The 22,320-nt window shown below is 32.1% G+C and overlaps 1 protein-coding gene across 2 annotated transcripts in view; it reads left to right on the plus strand.

Annotated features, from left to right (window-relative positions):
• LOC114329403 (uncharacterized) overlaps positions 1-22,320 on the plus strand; it is a 620,236-nt gene that overhangs the window by 470,182 nt on the left and 127,734 nt on the right. For both annotated transcript variants that reach the window (XM_050655973.1, XM_050655975.1), the window contains one exon: positions 237-284. The gene's annotated coding sequence lies outside the window, so the exon portion shown is untranslated. The remainder of the gene's footprint in view (positions 1-236; positions 285-22,320) is intronic.

The following is a 22,320-nucleotide window of genomic DNA, read 5'->3' on the forward strand; positions in this document are numbered from 1 at the left end:
GCACCATGTCACCTTTGTTCCTTGAGATATCCTATAACCACTGACCAATTTTCATGCAAATCGATGGAGGTTCAACGAAATCGGAGGTAATAGCTCATATCCACCTTCAGTGACTCCACTATTGAGAAATATTTAGTTTATCCAAAGTCTAGTTGTCAGTGTATAAAATATTTGCACAGATAACTTTGTTTTATTACTTAGTTTGCTTATTTAACGTTCTTATTTGTTATTTACAGGTTTCCACATCTGATGTAACAAAAGGTGGAATCTGATGCATGCAGAAGGTAAGTCTGCCAATTTTATTGTAATTCACTAGCTTTTTAACCTTGGGCTCTCCGATGGATGTAAGGGCTCAAATAGGGTACGGGATGCTATCATATGATTTCGGGAGACAGATTCATACACTCGCAAGCCAAGTTAAGGCCGACATCTTCTTCTTCTTTGAGTGCCTCTCCTATCGGAGATTGGATATCATTAGGGCGATTCTAATTTTATTTACTGCTGTTTTGAACAATTCGTTAGTGGTACAGCCAAACCACTCTCTCAAATTTCTCATCCAGGACATTCTTCTACGGCCTGGATTTCTTCGTCCTTGGATTTCTCCTTGCATTATATTTTGTAGAAATGTGTACTTTTGTCCCCTCATCAGGTGGCCTAAGTATTCAAGTTTTCTCTTTTCTATATTCAGTAGAACTTCTGGCTCGTTATTTATTCTGCGTATTACTTCTTCATTTGTAATTTTATCCACCCAACTTATTCATAGTATACGGCGGTAGCACCACATCTCAAAGCTTTCAAGATTTTTAATATTCCTCTGTTTAAGAGTCCATGATTCAACACCGTAGAGCAAAGTACTGAATACATAGCATTTTACATTCTAGTTCGTAGATGCATACTAATATCACGATTACAAAATAATTTTTTTTTCATTTTTATAAAAGTAGACCTGGCAATTTCAGTACGTCTTTTTATCTCGTGATTTTGGTCACCTGTTTCATTGATAAGGGTTCCCAAGTATTTGTATTTGTTTACTTTTTCAAGTTTGGTACCGTTTATTGTGATACTAGTGTCATTTATTGGATTCTTACTGAAGGTCATATATTTGGTTTTTTTTGACGTTCATCCTTATGCCGTAGTTATTACATATCTCATTCATACTTTCAACTAGATGTTGTAGATCTTGCGCTGTTCTTGCCATTATCACATCGGCCGACATCGATGCACTACAATTCGAGATGACCGTTTCATTGTCAGCAACGTGTTGAGAAATCGCTTCTGCACTGCTCCTGAAACTCGTACGCGTCTTTTTAAGGTGAGAAATGTTGGTGTTAGTGAAAGTACAATTAGAAGAAGACTGACAGAAAGAAATCGGTTATAGTGCTCCATGCACTATAACCGAAACAGTGGCTTACCTTGGAGAGTCAATACTGATATGGGCAGGTATTTCTTAGGAAGCTCGTACGGATCTTGTGGTGCACGATGCAGGCAGTGTGACTACTCAAACATACGTGCAAGAAGTTCTTCAAGGCCATATCATGCATTTCGCATCGTTCATTGCTGAAAACTTTAGATTAATGCATGACAATGCCGTGGCCATACCGCAAGAGTCACTTGTGAGTAGCTTAATGAGGTTGGGATTTAAGTTTTAAGTACCATGGCTGGCACGCAATTGAACACATTTGGGACAACCTCAAAAAACGGGTAAGAGCAAGAGTACCAACCCTTCGGAGAGCTCAAGACAGCTGCGGTAGAGAAGTGGCACAATATCCTCTAATCGGTGATCCAGGATATCATAAACGGATTGCCGAATCGTCTCCAAGAAGTCCTAAGGACCAGAGGCGGCAAAACCCATTATTAATACTCATATTTTTTTTAATTAGACTACCACTTTCAAAATTATGTTTGTTTGAACTTTCTCCGAAGATTTTTAAACATTGGATTTTTGCTAAGCATCCCTTGATGAATGACTTTTTTTTTCAAAAATTTTACGCTTTTGTTCTCTTCAAAGGTGTTTTTCACATTATATTTCATAAAATGTGGTCCAAGATTGATAATTTCTGCAAATTGAAAGGAATTAAACAGGTGGGCGAATTTTTTTGCCGGTGAGTATAGTAAGAAATACAGTGATTAGGGCTCTAATAACCGGCAAAATAACGCAAAAGATGAAAAACATATTAAGTTGTGAGATAAAAAGGAATGAAACTAAGAGAGTTGGGGACTTTAGCCATAAAAACATATACATTTACATTCTATTTATTGCTTCCCACCTTTAGACGTATCCGAGGAGTATGTCAACTAAAACTGTCACTGTCACAGTGGCAGTTGCCAAACTCGTCCGATACGTCTAAAGGTGGGAAACAATAAGTAGAATGTAAATTTATAGGTTTTTATCGCTAAATCTCCCACCTCTACTAGTTTTATTTCTTTTTATCTCCCGAATGAATGTGTTTTCCATCTTTTGCGCTATTTTGCCGGTTATTAGCGCGCTCATCACTGTATATGAAGATGAAGACTACAACGTACTGGAAGTAAACGGAACTAGAAATAAATATGCGGCAGTAACCAATATTCTGCCGTGATAAGGTAAAAAGCAGTAAGTGCCAAAATAATGGTTTTGAGTTATTTGTAATTTAAGATTTTTTCTTTCACACAATTTATTATTTCTTTATTTTTAAGCAGAAAAACCTTAAAAACCATTAAAAAATATGCATTAATTTTTGACAAATCAAACAATTGTGTTACTCGTTTTTTGGCTGAAAATTCAGCAGTTACTGCTTTTTGCCCTAATAATGAAGTTGTTTTCTTAAGCACAAATGTAAAATTGTCAGCTTTATGTAAATATCGGTTTTAAAAATAAAACAAAAATGCAGAATAAAGCGGTAGTGTAATCAAATGTATGTAATTCACATTAGAAAAAGAAAAAAGTCTTATAGACTAAGAGCCGCTATAGGTGAAATTTCTTAATAATTTTAGGCACGATGGTAACTTAAATAGTAGAACCTAAAAGAAAAGGTTTGAACACTGTGCCGTCACTTTTCAGTGGCACATGCGTCGACAGTGGCGCATCAAACTTTCCACTTATGGACGGGATAAATAAATTTAAAGGTACCCTCCCTTAATAACAGAATTCATTTTTTTTTATTTTTTTAAGTTCTATGTGATTAACACATAAGATTCAGCGTAATTTTAACCCACCACCCCTTCCCCTGCCCCCACCATCAAAAACTTCATTTTTCGTTTTTATTTTTTTTTGCTGGGATGCAATCAATTTTAAGATTTCAAAAAATTCACACGCATAGTTGTAAAAATTTTTTGAGGTTATGTAAACATAACCTACAGGTCTATAAAAAATAGACGTGTTTTATAAAAGCCTTAACTATGCGTGTGAATTATTTGAAATTTTAAAATTGATTGCATCCCACCAAAAAAAAAATAAAATCGAAAAATAAAGTTTTTGATGGTGGGGCAGGGGAAGGGAGTGGTGGGTTAAAATTACAATGAATCTTATGTCTCAATCACATAGAACTTAAATAAATGAAAAAAATTGAATCCTGGTAGTGAGGGAAGGTATTTTTTAATTTATGTATCCCGTCCATAAGTGCCACTGAAAAGTGACGGCACAGTGTTCAAACCTTTTCTTTTAGGTTCTACTATTTAAGTTATAGGGTCCCGTCGTGCCTAAAATGATTAAGAAATTTCACCTATAGCGGCTCTTAGTCTATTAATTAATTACATAATATTGAAAAAACTTTTCGAAATTTATTAAGTCTTCTACGTCATCTTCTTTTAATGAAAGCCAAAAATGCCGTCTTTTTTCAGGTATGAGAGGGCACAGTTGCGAAATTATACCTTGTTTCTTTTGCGTAGGGACACCTCTACAATTATCGCGTAATTAACTTGGAATTTCTAGTTTATTTTCTGTCATGTATTTATTTTAACGGATGTTAAATAAGGTAATGTTTAAATGGCAGTATCTGAGAAGATACTGCCTTATGTCATGATAATAATCCAAACTTTGAATACAAATGTGAAGGAAAATAGCAGTATCTACTTTACTAAGTAGATACTGCCATTTAAATTCACATTAAAAATTACGTTCGATACTACCCGTTATCATGACATTGATAGTTACTTTGTTAGTTACTGCTTTTTGCCAGTGGTAGTTCTGGTATAAGTTGACTATAAATGTGCACCAAACCCTTTGTAAAAGTAAGAGCAGTTACTACTTAGGTAGGATACATTAATATCTCATTTGTGACAAAAATGTCACTTACTGCCCTTTACCTTAACAGGGTAGTATTGTTGCGGGTACTATTTTTAGGTCAATAATAATGCATTGTGTAATTTACAAACAAATTTGTTATATAAATATCAAACTAGAGATTCTTATCCATAATAATTACTTTTTCCGTGATTAACACTCTTGTTAGTGTCTGCCGATTATGTCGTTAAAGTTCGTTTGCAGATATTATGCCTCGAGGACAATAATATTATTGCATTTATGACTTTGATAGCTTATATTGCAAACGAATGAAAGATATAATTACGATCTTGATTACTTCAACTTTCCCAATTCTTTTTTAATTTATCCGGAAGATAGTTTTGCAATTTTAAGTACATAGTTAATTACAGATTAGTTTTTTGATTCTTGAAAGTTTTTAATGTTCTTACGAGATCTTTTATAAATACGAGCTACAGAGGATGATATACAATAAAATTACAATTAAATATTTTAAATAAACAGCATATATTGTATAAATAACATAATAATTATATTGGCTCTTAGATCCTCTAACGAGTTGTATGTATCAATTTTTTGAATGGGTTTTTAATAAAAAATCCCCACACAAAAGATCACTGCAAAAAATTACCACAAAAAATCCGTATAAATAATTCCCAGACGAATAATCCCCGGACAAAACATCCCCACAAACAATTCTGGACAAATAATACACACACATTTTTTTGGTCAAGATATCCCCACAAAAATCCCGGACAAAAAACCCCCAAGAAATATTTGCTGCCGAATAGTTCTCAAAAGTTTTCCCGTGAACGCAATCGATGCAAATATTTTTCAGCCTCAGTGCACGAGAGTATAGCAATGGCCATCTTCTTCTTCTTTTTCTTCTTTTTGTGCCACAAAATACCACAAAATAATGATTAACAATGAAGATTAAGCATGAACTGTAATTTCGATTTACAAATTACGAATTCCAATTCCATGCCGAAAACTTCAGATTTTACATGACAAAAGAAGGTGAGGTTTTTCAAAAAATGTGGAAAATATGGGGAATTAGCTAAGGCTATGGCAATCATGTTACATTATTCTCCTATAGTTATTTTCCTAACAAGTGCAGAAAGTCATACTTTTCCGCACGCGATTGCAGTTTGCCGAACGAAGCGAAGCGCAGTTCGGCAAGCAGTCGAGTGCGGACAAGAGACTTTCTGCAAGAGTTAGGTACAATATTTTTTCTACGAGCATTTAAAAATGACCAAATTAATTGAATTAATATAAAAATACATACACAAATTAAATCTTTGACAAGGTTGTCAAAACCAAACTTTCTATATAATTGGTTAGCATGACGACGATCTAATAACACCGAACTAAATTCAATGCGGTGCCTAAATACCTATTATGTACAGGTTTTAATATTTTAAAGGCATAGCAACGATGTTAAACAAAGCAATTATTGTCAAGAAGCACGTCACACACTTTAAAATTTATCTTTACTTACGAACTAAAAAATAATTCAGTGATTTAGATGGCATCAAGTGACGAAGAACTACCTCCATCTATACTCGACGTTGTCAATTATCTTAATTTGTTACCGGAAAAATCAGCAAACAGGTACAAGAAAGAATACAATATTTTTATGAGTTGATGTAAAGAAAAAAGTGTAAATAGCTTAAAAGAAGAAGTGTCAGTATTAAAAATTGAAAAAAATGTCAAAATAGGCGATTATTTTAAGTTTACAGCATATTTGAAGAAAAAAGCGTAGGATTCAGTTGTACGTTCAATATAAACATTGTAGCTAATAAATAGATATTATTAAAATTACATATTTTGTATTTGATAATAATAAAATTGTTAAAAAGTTGACTTAATTCTTTGACAATGTTGTCAAAACCAAACTTTCAATATAATTAGTAAGCATGACGACGATCTTGGTTTCCATGACGGTGGATACGCGTGCGGAAAAGTAAAAACCGCGTGCGGAAAAGTAAACCGCGTGCAGAAAAGTAACACGCGTGCGGAAAAGTAAAACTTTCTAAACTAAAATGCGTGCGAGAAAGTAGACATTTTTGCACGCTCGTAGAAAAAATCTTTTTCTCTGTTTTGAATACCTCTGTTAACCCTGCTGTCCCGTTCGAGTCAAGTACACAAATGTACTGTTCGGGTCAATATGACCCAACCATGGTTTACGCTCCTTAATCGAAACAAAATAAGCTAATAGTGATAAATAAAATTTTATTAAACAAAAATTACGGTTAATTAAACAAAAATTATGTTGTTAATGTAAATTAAACCATATTAACAAAAATAAAAGACATTTTTTCTTTCAAATAGCCTAGTAACAAATATCTACAAAAATTTAATTTAGTTTACACCTGGGACAGTAATAAAAAGGATGGATTTTCCAAATATGTTTGTAATATATACAACATAAAATTAGTCCTGTTATCGATTTTAGGGCAAGTTTACAGCGTGCTTGTTTAGCAGGCGGAGTTAGATTGTTCATAGAAGGTTCACTAGGATTCCCATCTTGTCTACTTTTTCCTGCTCGTGTCCTTTTAACCAGTTCGTGAGAGCCTTTAGTTATTGGTATATTTTTTCTGGAAATGATGACTGGTTTCATTAGTTTTTCCCAATTCCTCAAGAAAAAATCCGCCGTTTTCCCAATTTATTGTTATTCCATTGGATATTTATTGATACCCATAACACGAACCCGTTGTAGGCAGAAATGTCCAGCAGAGTAGAAAAAACAATCATTGGCCAGCGATTTATCTCTTCTCACATGTATACGTGCCAATAAGCTAGTCTAGAGTATACACTGCTCCCTTATTGGAATTGTAATCTAAAATAATTTGGGGCTATTTTATTTGATGAAAGTGATGCATGATGCATCGATTCATGGTGTGTCAGGGATTTTGCTAAAAGCTCCGGTTTATTTTACTTATAATCCCCGGCATTGTATCTACTTTGTTGTAGAAGAAGTTGTCCTAAATTTTACGATGTCAAAAAGTTATTACACGTAATATTGTGGGCTTCCAAATCACTACTCAAGTCACACATCATACGCATTCCTGTATAGATCTGCAATTTTAGAGCATAATAAGTTTTTCTGTTCATAATTACAAAAAAAACCCAAACTTTTGTGCAATGTTTCGCTGGCTTGCTTGGAATATACCATTTGAAGGGAGAGCGGCGTCTAAAGGCAACTAGTTGCTTATCGACGGTAACATTTTCATCAGAGTTAAAAAATTTTGGTACATTTTCTACCTATGTTTCATAAATTTCACTTATTGCAGCAGGTTTATCAATACGTCTCCTATCCTGTCTAGTAGTTTTGTTATCAAAACGTATTACTTGCAAACTTTTTGTAAATATATCAAGTGACATTGTTGATTGAAATATACTACGATCTTCATTCCACAAACTTTTATTTGTTTCACCATGGGACTTATAAACTCGAGCTAAAAATAAAACACCAATGTATGCTTGGAAACCAACAACTTTATTCATGTCTTTTCTGTTGGTTCCAAAGGCATGCTGTTTGTCCATGTTGGTCATATTTATAATTTGTTTTGCAACTTCGTCCAGCTATACTACAGTTAATTTTACAAGTTTTAGCTTGCAGAAAACTGTTTTTGTTTACAGACGTATCCGGCTGACAAACACACAGGTACTGCCAATATAGAATACTACCAACTAAACACACATACACAGGTAATTTTTAACGGTTTAAATACGCGGGTCACATTGACCCGAACGTACCCTAGGTAACAATTTCATTTTTATCAAAAAAATCAGGAAGTTGATTGTTTATTTCATATGCAATTAAAAGACCTCATATTAGGTAATAAAGTCACGAAACACCAAATCGTTATGCCGCGTAATAATTTGTAAAATAAGAAATACATTATTTTTTGGGTCAAATAGACCCGAACAGGACAGCAGGGTTAAAAACATGCCTATTCTGCTGGTTCTGAAAACGATAATTTTGATTGTAATGCAAAAAAGCTGTTACAATCCACTAAGCGAGAGTTGGCGGGTGACCTTGCGCAAAAATACACAACGAAAAATAAACAATACGAGAAGGTCACCCGCCAGCTCTCGCTTGTCAGATTGTACTTTTTGGTAAATTTAACCTTAATATTATTTAGTCATCAGCTACAATTAAATGCAAGCAACATTTCAAAATCCTGCTCCAAAAGCTTTCAAAAGCTATGTCAAAAACCTGTGGTCTGTTACAAAATCTTATACTGATATCTGCTCTCTAATGTTGTTTGCAATATATGTACAGCAAGAAAAAAAAAACAATATGCTCCCTCATGCGTCATGGGATCCCAAGTAGAACCGAACGGGTTTATTAAGTCTTTTAAGGATGCTTTAAAACTGTAGAATAAAACTAAAATTAAAACCATTTGGTTTTTAAGTAAACCTTAAGGTTGCAATAAAACCGCTTTCAGCATAAAAGGGCCCACTCTGAAAGAAGTCAATTAAACCAAAAATAAAAACCTTCTTAAAACTTAGTTTTCTTAAGCAACTGGTTTTAAAGCTGCTGTGAAGGTGCTTTTAAAACCATGTTAAAAGACACTTTCAGTGCAGGTAGTTTTATAGCAAACTTAAAAAGGTTTCTTAAATGGAGACTTTTAAAGACAATTTACCATATTTAATGATTCTTTAAACCCATATACTTCCATAAAGGGCAACAAATTTTTACATGCGTTATGATAGGTAGATACGTATTTGTAACTATAAAATAATAAAAAGTACTTGGGTATTTCAGACTGTCAAGATAGAAAAACACTTGCGCACCCAACTTTATTGATAACGTTAACAACATAGGTCTAAATAACTCACGCGCCCTTAAATTCCTGACTTTTGGCGATTAAAAAATAAAAGGAAATAAAAAAAATTTGAATCCGAAAGGTATTAATTTGAAAGGAAAATAATTTTATCTACATTTTTAATGTTTTAATGTTAAAATAAATCAAATTTATGTCTTTAAGTTGCTTATTTATAATTTTTATGTAAGCCTTATATTGTAATCTATCATGGCTTTTAGCATCTCCAGAAAGCAATATGGCCGAAATCCAAATAAAACTATTTAGTCTATCGACAGAGAATTGTTAGGATCAACTGCTTGTACTTTATACCTTTCCAAGAGCATGTATCCTACATAAAAGCAAGGTTGCCTTGGAATTAAAACCGTTTAGTTTTAATGCTGCTGTCAATAATTCCACTCAGTTTTAATGTGAATCTAACCTAAAATCGAGGCGTTGTAGTGCTGTGTGTGTTGTATTTTTCTTGTAAAATGACCAGTTCGTTTATATTTTAAGTACTTGCGACTTATTTCTTCCATACTAACTGTACTTCCACTTTTTACAACACACTGAACCACTGTTTCGCTCTAAAACAAATGGCCGACCATTTTGGACATGAAAGAAGAGGGGATGAGTTTAGTTTTATTGTTTCTAACAAGAAGCATAGTTTAGTCTTTACGATAACCAAATTGATTCAGTTAAAAGCGTTTGGTTTTGATTTAGCCTATTAATTGCTTTTAAGAAATCAACTTTAAAGAAAGCTAAACAAATATTTTTGAGGCATATTTTTTACTGACACAATAGTCTTGAGATCAAGTAGTTTTAATAATAGGTTTTATTAGTCATATTAAGGGAATCTTTAAAATTGCAATAAAACTAAAAGGTCACAAACTAGAATCTAATAAAACCAAACAGTCCGGAAGTTCTTCATAAAACTGATTAGTTTTAAAGTGAACTGTGAATAAACCATTTTAAAACTACAATAAGACAAATTAACTATTAAGATTAATTAGTCTTATTAAATACTCTTATTAGATACTTTAAAACTAGTGACAAATGCTTAACAATTTTAAAGTTTTGGCAGTATATCTACAAGGTAACTTTAAAACCTTACCACAATAAAACCTTTATTAACCTTAAATGAAACTAAAATGTTTTTATTGTGCTACTCGGGAGACCACTATACCACTATGCTTCTACTCTACTATTCCGCACCAAACATTTCTTGGGGATTTTTTGTATAGAATTTTTGGTGGGGATATTTTGACTAAAAAATTTATGGGGATTATTTGTCCGAAATTTTTGTGTGGATTGTTATGAATAATTTGTTGGGATTTTTTGTCCAGGATTATTTGTCCGGGGAATATAATGTCCTAGCCTCTTTTAAATAGGCGAAGAAACAGCAAACATACAAAATGTTTGCAGTTGAATGAATCTCAATGAAACTTTTTGCTTTTAATTTATAAGAGCCTTAGGAAACTTTGTGAACAAAAATGATGATGAAGAAATGAACATTGCCTTATTAAACAAGAAAAATGCATTTTTGAAAATGAATTGCGAGGATATAAAAAATGATAAATTTGTAATTCGGAAATAGTTACCGGAAATGAGTTAAATTTTGCTTCTCGGGGTGTTCTTCGGATCGCTGAACATGCATACGGTGACGGCGATGGTTTTCAAGGAATCTGGTGCTCAGAATGGGCCTTGTCTCCTGGACTGGTGGAAAAGGTAGAGGCCGTCTTTATCTAGTCGTGTTTCGTTTTTGGCCATCAGAGTAAGTGGCACTTTTGTAGTTATTCACCTAAGGGGAGAAGTTTAAAGACACATTCGTTGAATTGTCTGCTTATGAGTTCGTACTTGCCCGGATATCTGACGAGTCAGGGCATAGTGAAACATGTAATATCATATTTATACCGATTCATATACAGAGGATTTAACGAATTGTGCCGTTACACCATTTAATTGTTTGAAAAATCTAAGATTGGCAAGGCTTTTGCGAAGAATATTATTTTCAATATTAAATAATGTCATATCATAAATAACCTTAACAAAATCAAATCACGACAATAATAAATAAGAAGCATATTAATACAAATTATACTAGCAATTTATTATTCAAACATGGTATTACACAATATGTAATAAAAAAATAATTAATTACATTTTGTTTTTAGTTACACTTTGCAATAGAAACAACTAAGCACAGCCACGACCTTTCATAAGTACATTATATGAAGTTCATTTGTACATTTGTGGCTCAGATATTGAGTCAGGTGTAATAATAAACGTTTGGAAAGATTTTATGACACTGTTAATTTTATTATCGTGTTGATTGGTAGTCTAAAAATTTTAAAATTTGGTTAACATAAAAAGCTCCAGGCCGGACAGCAAATTCTAATATTATTTATACAGTAGTCAAATTGGTTAAAATAATAGCCATTTCCTAATAATTACATTACCAGTATATGCTGACGAACTTAACTTTTAACTACACGCGCTAGCGTATTTTGTACGCCACATAAGAATTCTACTGCAGATACATTTAAAAATTTTATTTTTGACCTGGTTTATCTATCCAAAATATCACTGGAATGTGCTTTACAATTGGTTTTAGTTTCGTTATAATCGGCGTTCTGGGAAGATCGTAGTTTACAGTTTATTATTTGTTGTTTCCGGTGGTGGACAATATACGCCACGATTATAATAATATACGTAGTAATATAAGTACATCCATCAATTGTATTTTGGTCATTATGGGACAAAATAAATTTTTCTTTATAAACAATACTTTTTCTCATGTAAAAAATTAGATATCAAAAAAAATTTTATTAGTAATTTTATTTATCATGGAATCAGATTTCAGTTATAAATCCCAATTGGCTTACTGAGAAGGTATTCGCTGATGCCGAATATGGTTTATAACAAACAAATAAGTGTATTTAAAAAAAAAAAAAACAAATTCGCTGTTTTTAAGTGTATTTTATTGTGGCGTATAAAGTATTAAGTGTATTTTATTGTGGCGTATAAAGTACGCCACGCGTGTAGTTACGTAGTAGTTACTTGATGCGCGGGTAGTTAAAGGTTAATGCTTTGATTTAACTTGTTTGCAAATCAATCATTATGTTTGTGGAAACACTCAATGAAACAACTGTGTGTTAATTAATTTTATTATATCAAAGGAAAAATCAAAAATAACAGATGCTCTTTTTTACATACGCTAAAAAATTTTGCTTCACTGAAATTTCTGATTGAACTTTTTGTCAATATTGTCTCTTTGTAACTGCATTTTTTTGGTGCATAAACCAATTTTTTTAAACTCATCATCTGGAAAGACAATTATCTGCAAGTTTGATATTAACTGAACTGTGAAATAAATCGCAATCAATCATAATATCATGACCAAAAGCCGTATTGAAATTTCTAGGAACATTTTCATAAAAATAATGAAACAGGTAATAATCGTAAGATCAGTCTCTTATGAATAAAAATCTTAAGAATGTACATGTTTTTTACTTTGCTTTATGGCCTGGAAGCATGGACTCTCAAACATAACAGTATAAAAATCATGGAGAGTTTCAAAATGTGATGTTATCGACGAATATTAAGAATAAGTTAGGTTGGCTGAGTCACTAATGAACTGAATATATACTACAGTGGAACCTCGATAACTCGAATTAATCGGGACCGCGGCAGACTTGAGTTATCGAAAAGCCGAATTAGTCGGAGAATATGGTAAAAATTAATAAAATACGGTATACTTACAGATAAACTCCGTTATAATTGAAATAACGTGAAATATCTACAGGGTGTTTGGTAAAGAATGAGCCATAGCTAAACCTTAGATTCCTGAGGTTAAAATAGGTAGATTTAAGCTAACTTACCTTAATATAAAAGTTAATAACCGAAATACAGGGTGTCAAAATTAAAATTCTATTTTATTTATTTTTGAATATTTACTGTCAGTCATGGGACAACAACACGAAATTTGGTAAGTGGTGCTGGTACTGTACACCCTACTAAATTATGTTAAACAAACGTTTCCGGCTACTACCAGAGGCGTACGACGGGGGAACGTGAATGGTTGACCCTTCCCAAATTCTACGCCACTGACGGAATTGCTATTTTAGTGCAATTTTTTGATTCTACAGTACTTTCTATGTAAATAACATACTCTTCATAAACGTAACGATAAAGCCATTAGTTTTCGAGATATTTGAAGTTAAAAACCAAGGAGCATATATATATATTAATCAAAATAAGTGTGCCTTTTCATTTTTAACTATAAATATCTCGAAAACTAATGACTTTATCGTTACGAATGAAGAGTATATTATTTGCAAAGAAAGTATTGGAGAATCTAAAAATTATACTAAAATAGCAGTTTCATCAGTGGCTTAGAATTTGGAAGGGTCAACCATTCACTTTCCCCTGTCGTACGCCTCTGGTATTAACCACAAACTATTATTTAACATAATTTAGTAGGGTGTGGTACCTACACTTTCTGCCAAGTACCATAAGGATATGTTAAATAGTTTTATAGTACCGGGCACACATATTTCTTAAAGTTTTGAATAAAGAATAAATTATTAAAAAAAAAGAATACTTTAAAATAATCTGACATATCCGTGTGATACTTGGCAGAAAAGGTAGGCACTGTACACCCTAATAAATTATGTTAAATAATCGTTTCTGGCTACTACCAGAGGCGTACGACAGGGGAAAGTGATTGGTTGACCCTTCCCAAATTCTACGCCACTGGTGAAACTGCTATTTTAGCATAATTTTAGATTCTCCCATACTTTCTATACAAATAATATAGTCTTCGTTCGTAACGATAAAGTCATTATCAAGACCATTTTTTAATAAGAACTTTTTAAATAGTCTTTTAGTCTTTTTTGAACACTGCTAAGACAGTTTGAAATAAATAAAGGAATACAGGTGCCTGTTGTTTCCGATAATCCGAGCCAATGAACGTCGCTCTGCCGCCGTGTGCCATGAGTCATTTGACTATCGTGTAGTTCAAATTGCACAAATACACATTATCTCTCAAATATTATATTACATACATTTTTATTGTTGAAATCTTTGTCTGATGAAAATCGGTCCGCATTAGCCGGACTTCCGGGTTATCGGGGGTCGACTTATTGTGGTTCCACTGTATTCATCATCATCAATGGTGCTATAGCCCTATGAAAGAGCCTCGACCTTCCTAAGTCTATTACGCCAGTCAGTCCTATCCATTGCCAACCGTTGCCAGTTTGCTGCGCCTATTTTTCTCCCATCCTCATCTACACCATCCTTCCATCTAAGTTTTGGCCTACTCCTATTTCTACTTCCCACAGGTTATGACCATAAGGATTCTTCTAGGAGGGTTGTTATGCCGTGATCTTGCTAGATCTCCTGCCCATCTTAGTCCTCCTATTCTTATAAGAGATACTACGTCTTTACCACCAAATATACGTTTAGATCTGTGGTATACCTCGTAGTTGTACCTCCTCTTCCAAATACCATTTTCACAGATGCCACCGAATATTCCTCTCAGGATCCTTCGTTCAACTGTATTAGATTAACGAAACAAAGACAGAAACAATATAAAAATAATGATTTTTTGCAAATCTATTAGGAAATACTCACACATAATGCACACAATCTTTCAACTTTACAATTTGTAAAAGAAACTTTATAAATGCGTAGCATAAATTATTATTAAATTGTTTGATTAAATTGTAAGATTATAATGTAATAATTTAAAATTGTGTTATCAATAATTCATTTCATATGTTATTCAATTTTGTTTCAAACGAAACATAAAAAATATAACAGATATGCCCTTTTTTACATACTCTAAAAAATATATTTTGCGTCACTGGAATTTCTAATTGAACTTTTTGTCAATTGTTTCTTTGTAACTGCATTTCTTTGGTGCATAAACCAATTTTTTTAAACTCATCGTCTGGAAAGACAATTATCTGCAAGTTTGATATTAACTGAACTGTGAAATCAATCGCTTTCACCTATATAAGCAACTTTACATAACACGTTAATCTTTTATTAGTCCAGGCTGTATCGTCGTCCCCGTTAGGTTAAGTATTCCCATTCGATTTGTTTGCACCAACTTACTCAAAACATATAACATTATAACAAATCCACAGGGTGCCAGACGGTACCGTGGTCGAAAAATAATTGTTTTAACAATTTTTTTAAACAAATTCACAAAAATAATTTTTTCACTTCGTGCATTTTTTTTAGATCATTTTGGTCATTCTTAGCAAAACAGGTCTCATGATTTTTCTCTAAAATTGATTGTTGTTGAGTTATACCCGATTTAAAATTTTAAGAACTCGACTTAATAACTCGGTTAAAAGTTGTTATTATGAAAATCAGGAAGTAACCAAATCAAAGTTTAAATTCCTCCCTAAAAGCGGTTATTTTTAATTATCATCAATAAGCGCTAAGCGCGTATTAGGCGGACGTCAATGCTGATTGCCAAAGAGATTCACCATTCCAGCCATCCAATGGTGCATCTCACTCGCACTCACATTGACGGCCGCTTTAATACGCTCTTAGCGCATATTGTTATTTATTAAAAACAACAACTTAGTAATAAAATAAGGACAAACATTTCTTCAGGATCTTGTAGGGGAGGCTTTAAACTTTGAATTGGCGACTTTCTGACGTTCATAATGATAATTTTACTCGACAAGGGTCAATATTAGAGAAAAATCACAAGAGACCTTTTTGGTTCCGAATGACCCAACTGATCTAAAAAAAATTGTGCGAAGTGAAGAAATTGTTTTTGTGAATTTGTTCAAAAATATTGTTTAAACAATTTTTCGACCACGGTACCGCCTGGCACGCTGTGGATTTTGTTATAGGCTCCTCTTTTTGAGGAAGTTTGTGCAAAAAAATCAAATCGGAATAATTTACCTAACGGGGGCGACGACACAGCCCGGACTATTACTTCACAATTTTTACGTTTCATTTTTGTTTTTGATTAAATTTTTTGAATGATGTGATAAAACGACTGAAGGTGTTTTAAATGGCTTTAAATCACTTTCACATCATAAAAAATGGATTGTTAGTAGCTGATTGTATCAAATAATGAATTTTTAACTTTGTGTAGGTAGCAAAATATTTAAAGTTAAATTGGTTATTGATATAATATAGATAAGTTTAATAAATTGGAAGTTTATTTTATTATTAATACCATGTCTATGTAATAATATACCAAATACTAAGTAGGTTTTTATTTAAAACTTAATTTGCAACTTCATGTTAAATAATTTATTTAGTATGAACTACTTTAGTGTGTTTATATATGAAATATTATATCTCAATCCTTCTTTTACATGTTTATCTGTAGTTTCTTTTATGTGTAGTTATCTATGTTTTCCTCCATTAAATTTACCAATTTTCAAATATCCATCAGGCAACCATGATCATTTCCTTACTGAGAAAATTAGTAATACAGTCGAACCCGCTTATTAGAATACCTGTTATAGAAATATCCCGGTTTAAGGAATAGAAATTTGAGGCCCCGAAAGGTTTCTACTAGTAACCAATGATCGGTTATTAGAATAACCCGATTATAGGAATACTTTTGCTTGGCACCAAGGCTATTCCAATAAGCGGATTCTACTTACACATAAGCCACCAAAAAACAAAGAACATACAATCCAGCGGGGATTTTACTCGAGCGCGTCAGATTATCATATGGAGAGAAACTTGGTACTACCTCGCAGATGTACCTCTGACCTCTACCACAGTATATAGAGGTTCCACAGTAAAACCACTCCTCTGTCGGCGCTTTGATCTCAAGAAGTAATACCGGCAGTACGCAATTGGTAATTCACCAGTGGTGGATGCGGGTTTTCCCTGTTAAAATCCGTACGTTTCAATGCGACTAGCAATGCGAGAGTGGGGCAAAAGCGACTAAGAACATTGCGCGGTCGCCATGCGCGACTACAGATTTTACTTCCAATTTTTCGGAGAGTGGTTCTACTGTCCCTCTTTATACTGTGCGTCTACCATATATTGGCTCTTAACACAGGGAAGTTCGTTAAGGGGGGCCCGAAAAAAAAACTATCCTTAAAACTACTCGAAATTATCAGATTAAGATAAGGTAAGTTTAGTACATACAAAAGAGTGTATATTTAAAAAATCTGACGATTTCAGCGGGGCGTTAGGAAAGGTTTCACCCCTATTCAGCGGTTCCCATAAGCGCGGTCCCCGATTGAGCGGTCTCAATACAGCGGTCCCCGTTTCAGCGGTAGCCCGATTCAGCGGTGCCCAATTCAGCGGTCCCCATAAACGCGGTCCCCAATAGAGCGGTCTCAATAAGAAATAATAATATGACAATGATAAGTAATTAGTTTTGTTGTAGGATATTATTTTAACTAATTCTTGTTTGAATATATACAGCGTGTCTACTTGAGTTGGAAACATATGGGAAACTTTTTTATTATTAATTTTACGAAAAAAAGTTATTCTTTATAAAAAGTTCTGCATGCCCCAAAACCTAAGATTCAATTATCAGATATCAAATTTTCTCAATATTATACGAGGTATGTCAAAAAATATGAATTTCGGCTAAGGGTAAAGTACCTTTATTTCTCTCAATATCGAAAATTCTTATTATGAAAAGTTGTTTGGAAATAAAAACCAAGCTCAAATATGTAATTACATGCTTCTAATTGGAAAAAAATATTTTCCAAATTTTTCTCAAATTTATTGATACTAACTTCGTTTTTATTCATTACACATACTATAACTCTTTTATTATTACTTTTACGAAAAAAAGGTATTCTTTATAAAAATCTCTGTATGTCCTAAGACCGAAGATTCAACCAACAGATATGACATTTTATTAATTTTATACGAGTTATGTCAAAAAATATGAATTTCACTCAAGAGTAAAGTACCTTTATTTTTCACAATATTGAAAACGGTTATTAAAAAAGTTGTTTAGAATTAAAAACTATGTGTCAATATGCAATTACATCCTTCTAATTGAAATACTGTGAAATATAAAGGTGCTATATTATTGAGCGAATTTCATATTTTTTGACACACCTCGTATAAAATTAATAAAAGTTGATATATCATGGTTGTGTCTTAGATTTTAGACCATGCAAAGTTTTTTATGAAGAATAACTTTTTTTCGTAAAATGAATAATAAACGAGTTATGATATTTGTAATAATTAAAAACGATGTTGGGTATCCATAAATTTGAGAAAAATATTTTTTTTTTTCAATAAGAAGCATGTAATTGCATATTTCATCTTAGTTTTTAATTCCAAACAACTTTTTATCATAAGAATTTTCGATATTGAGAGAAATAAAGTTACTTTACCCTTAGCCGAAATTCATATTTTTTGACATACCTCGTATAATATTGAGAAAATTTGATATCTGATAATTGAATCTTAGGTTTTGGGGCATGCAGAACTTTTTATAAAGAATAACTTTTTTTCGTAAAATTAATAATAAAAAAGTTTCCCATATGTTTCCAACTCAAGTAGACACGATGTATAGGTAATATCTAAGTATCTGGTATATACCCCAGTTAATAGGGAAAAAAATCATCGATTTCACGTAAAGATGTTCTACAGGGTTTTCAAAGTTTTAAACGGTAGATGAGGGATAACTGATGATAATTCCGTGAAGACGTACAGCTGATTTTGCTTTTTTTTTTAACAATTGGAAAAAATGAAAAAAGCAGTTTTTTTACTATAAAACGTTTCTTGTACATTTTAGAGAAAAATGTTTCAAATAAATGTAGATCTTAAAAAGTTCTTTAATTTGGTGGTAAGCATATTGTAATATATAAACAATTGACCGAGATAATTGCAAAAAACCCTCATTTTTGCAGTAAATTATAAATATTAATAACTTTATTTTTTGCACAATGACGTAAAATTTAATGACTTTAAATCATGTCAATTAATGAGTTATTTAAGTGTGCTAAATTTCAACCAGATCGACCAAATAGTTTATAAGTTATTCAATTTGTTTATCCCAGAGAGCAATTGTTTATACAACTGTTCTTGCCCTACAGTGACTCTGTGAGATATTTAGCAGATCGCAGTCGATTATTTGAGACTTTAATTTTAAGACGTATTAAAAAAATTTTAACATTTTATTGAAATTTTTATTAAAAAAACTGTTTGAAAAAGACCTGATTTTTAGCTTATAAACAATTAGAATAACTTAGATATTTTTTATGTTCCGTGCTTGCATGTAGGCTCAATGAAAATCTGATGAAAAAATTCATAAAAAAAAAGAAAAAATAATTTTATATGACAAACAGAAATCAAGTTAGCATTTATTTTTTAATAAATCATATTTCCGTTGTTCATACAAACTAAGAACTGAAAATTGAACAGATTGTATATGAGAATCTACATTTTATGATCCAGTTTATGAACTGCCTATGCAGTGAAATAATAAAAAGTTGTGACCCTTTAAAATGATGGAAAATCATGGAAAAATCAATTGATTACATTTTTTTTAATTATTGAATTTTACAATTATTTCGTAAGAATTCTGTAAATTTTATTAAATAAAGTATATTATTAAGATAAATATATAATAAAAAATATACATTAAAAAAGAAAAAATAGTTTTATATGACCAGTAGGAATCAAGTTAACATTTGTTTTTTAATAAATCATATTTCAATTGTTTACAAATATTAATAGGTGAAAATTGAACAGATTTTATATAAGAATCTACATTTTATAATCCAATTTATGGATTGTATATGCAGTGAAATAATAAAAAGTAAGGACCCTTTAAAATAATGGAAAATCCCTGAAAAGTAAATTGATTACATTTATTATAAAAGTTATTGAAATTTACAATTATTATTATTTTGTAAGGATTCTGTAAATTTTATTAAATAAAGTATATTAGTTAGATAAATTATATAATAATTATAAATTAATGCAATACATATTTTTTTTTAATTTGATACTCCCTTAATAAAGTAATTTTTGTTTTATTATAATTTTATTCGATGAATCTATTAATATTTGTCTAGGTAAGCATCTAATAAGTATAAATTATATTTTTACATTATTTAATGATGTATGTGTAAGTTCAATAATTAGAATTAAATTTCTGTATTCGTTTTAATAGTAATTTATTTGAATAAATTTATATAATTAAGTACAAAAATTAAAAATAAAAGAATGTTCATGAATTTTAATTTGATTATTCTAGTCAACGTCTACAACTTACAAATTGCTTCTTTGCAAGTTATAGTTCATCTTCTACAAAGTGTATTTATTTCTTTAAATAAATCATCTAACTCAACTTCGTCAAGAATGACTGCAGCGCGATTGAAACATTTTTTTCTCTTCTTCTTCCAGGGTTGTCGGATTTGTCGTACTGGCATCATAAATGACCATCATTAAAAATGCTCGTTGCATAATGTAGTATTATTTTGAAAATACGTAAATAAAACATCAAATTTTTTGCAAATTATTTACCATATTACCCTACTTTTTATGCAATTGCAAAGCTATATATAGGGTGATTTTGGGAAAATTTATTGTTTATTTTATAAAATTCATTTTTTATTGTTAAAACTACTGTCCCCAATAGGGTCCTGTTTTTACTCATTTTCCTGAACGATGCCTCTCAAACGGCATGCTGCAGAACCAAACGCCGCTGAAACGGGTCGGTGGAATCGAGAACCGCCGAAACGGGGACTGCTGAAATGGGTACCGCTGAACCGGGGACTCCTGAAAATGGTCGGTGGAATCGAGAACCGCTGTAACGGGGACTGTTAAAATGGGGTCTTACCTAAGGAAATGGGCGAGTCAAAAGTTTCACAAAAAAAAAGCGAATATTTCGCGAAATGAACGTCAGATCGAGAAACTAAAAAATACGTTTCAATATTTTTCAAAAATCTATCGATTGGTACTAAACATGACCCCCACGAAGAGGGGTGGGGGGTATATTTAAAATTTTAAATACAAACCCCGCGATATTTCGTAAAATAAACATCAGATCGAAAAACTCCAAACTACACTTTCAAAATGTTTTTGAAAAATATATCGAATGGTATCAAACACGAGCCCCCACGGAGGTGGGGTGGGGGGTTACTTTAAAATCTTAAATGGGGCCCCCAAATTATTATTGCAGATTTGGATCCTTTACGTAAAAATAAGCAACTTTTGTTCAATACATTTTTTCGAATTATGGATAGATTGCGCTATAATCGAAAAAAAATGTTTGTTGGAAATGGAAAATTGAATTAAAAAATGGAAAGTACACACTAAAATGGAAAATTTTACTTAACGTTTTTTGGTTTTAGGACCTGATAATCACAACCCAATAGGTCCCCATAACGCTCGAGTGACTGCAAATTTAGCATACTTTGTTCCCCTACCATAAGGGGAATAAACTTATTAAGTATGTGCGAATGAAATCCGACCTGAACAATACACAAAATATAAATGACATGAATACGTATCAGAGATTTGAAAAATGGGGATTTAAGTCTTACTCGCTTAGTTGAATACTTCAATAACATAAACATGAAGATTGTACAGATTTCTTGGCTCTCGGTACCGTTGAATAATAAAGATTATTACTTGACTCGACCTCCATAGATCATCTCAGGAAGTATCATTGTATTACAAGTATAAATTTTCAACCGCTATGATTCGAAAATGAGATATGCACTCAACAGAATAGACGTAAAATTCTAGTACAATAGAATTCCATTTCTAACACAATTTTACATCATAATGGCATTTAAATAACTGGAATATTGCCATCGGTTGTATATTTTAATTATATGCAAGACTATTACGTTATACGTGATGTTCTCGTAAGGAACGTATTGGACATAATTAGAAATTTCATAGAGGATTTACGATGCTACAAGAGAATTTTTTATTAATATGTATATGTTTTTAAATAGACCAGTTGTTTTTGACCTCTAAAAATCGCAGGAACAATCGTAATTTTCCTGAAGATGTCAATTTTGGGACCAAAAAGATGCAAAAAGTTTTTTACTTCTACCCAAGGTCTTTCCTCTAAAACCACCCCATCATAGGGGAGAAAAACGGAAAACACCGATTTACCAATAGGCAGTGTGTACGCCGTAGAAAAATTTTTTGAAACAAGATACGTAGCTGAGGTAATTTTAAGAAAAAATATGTATTAGCACTTTTCATCTAGAATGAACCATTCTCTCAGAAACAACTCTTGCAGCAACCGACGATTTTGAATATCAGTTAGACGCGCGAAATTAC

The sequence above is a fragment of the Diabrotica virgifera genome, chromosome 7, assembly GCF_917563875.1.
Source record: "Diabrotica virgifera virgifera chromosome 7, PGI_DIABVI_V3a".
Lineage (NCBI taxonomy): Eukaryota > Metazoa > Arthropoda > Insecta > Coleoptera > Chrysomelidae > Diabrotica > Diabrotica virgifera.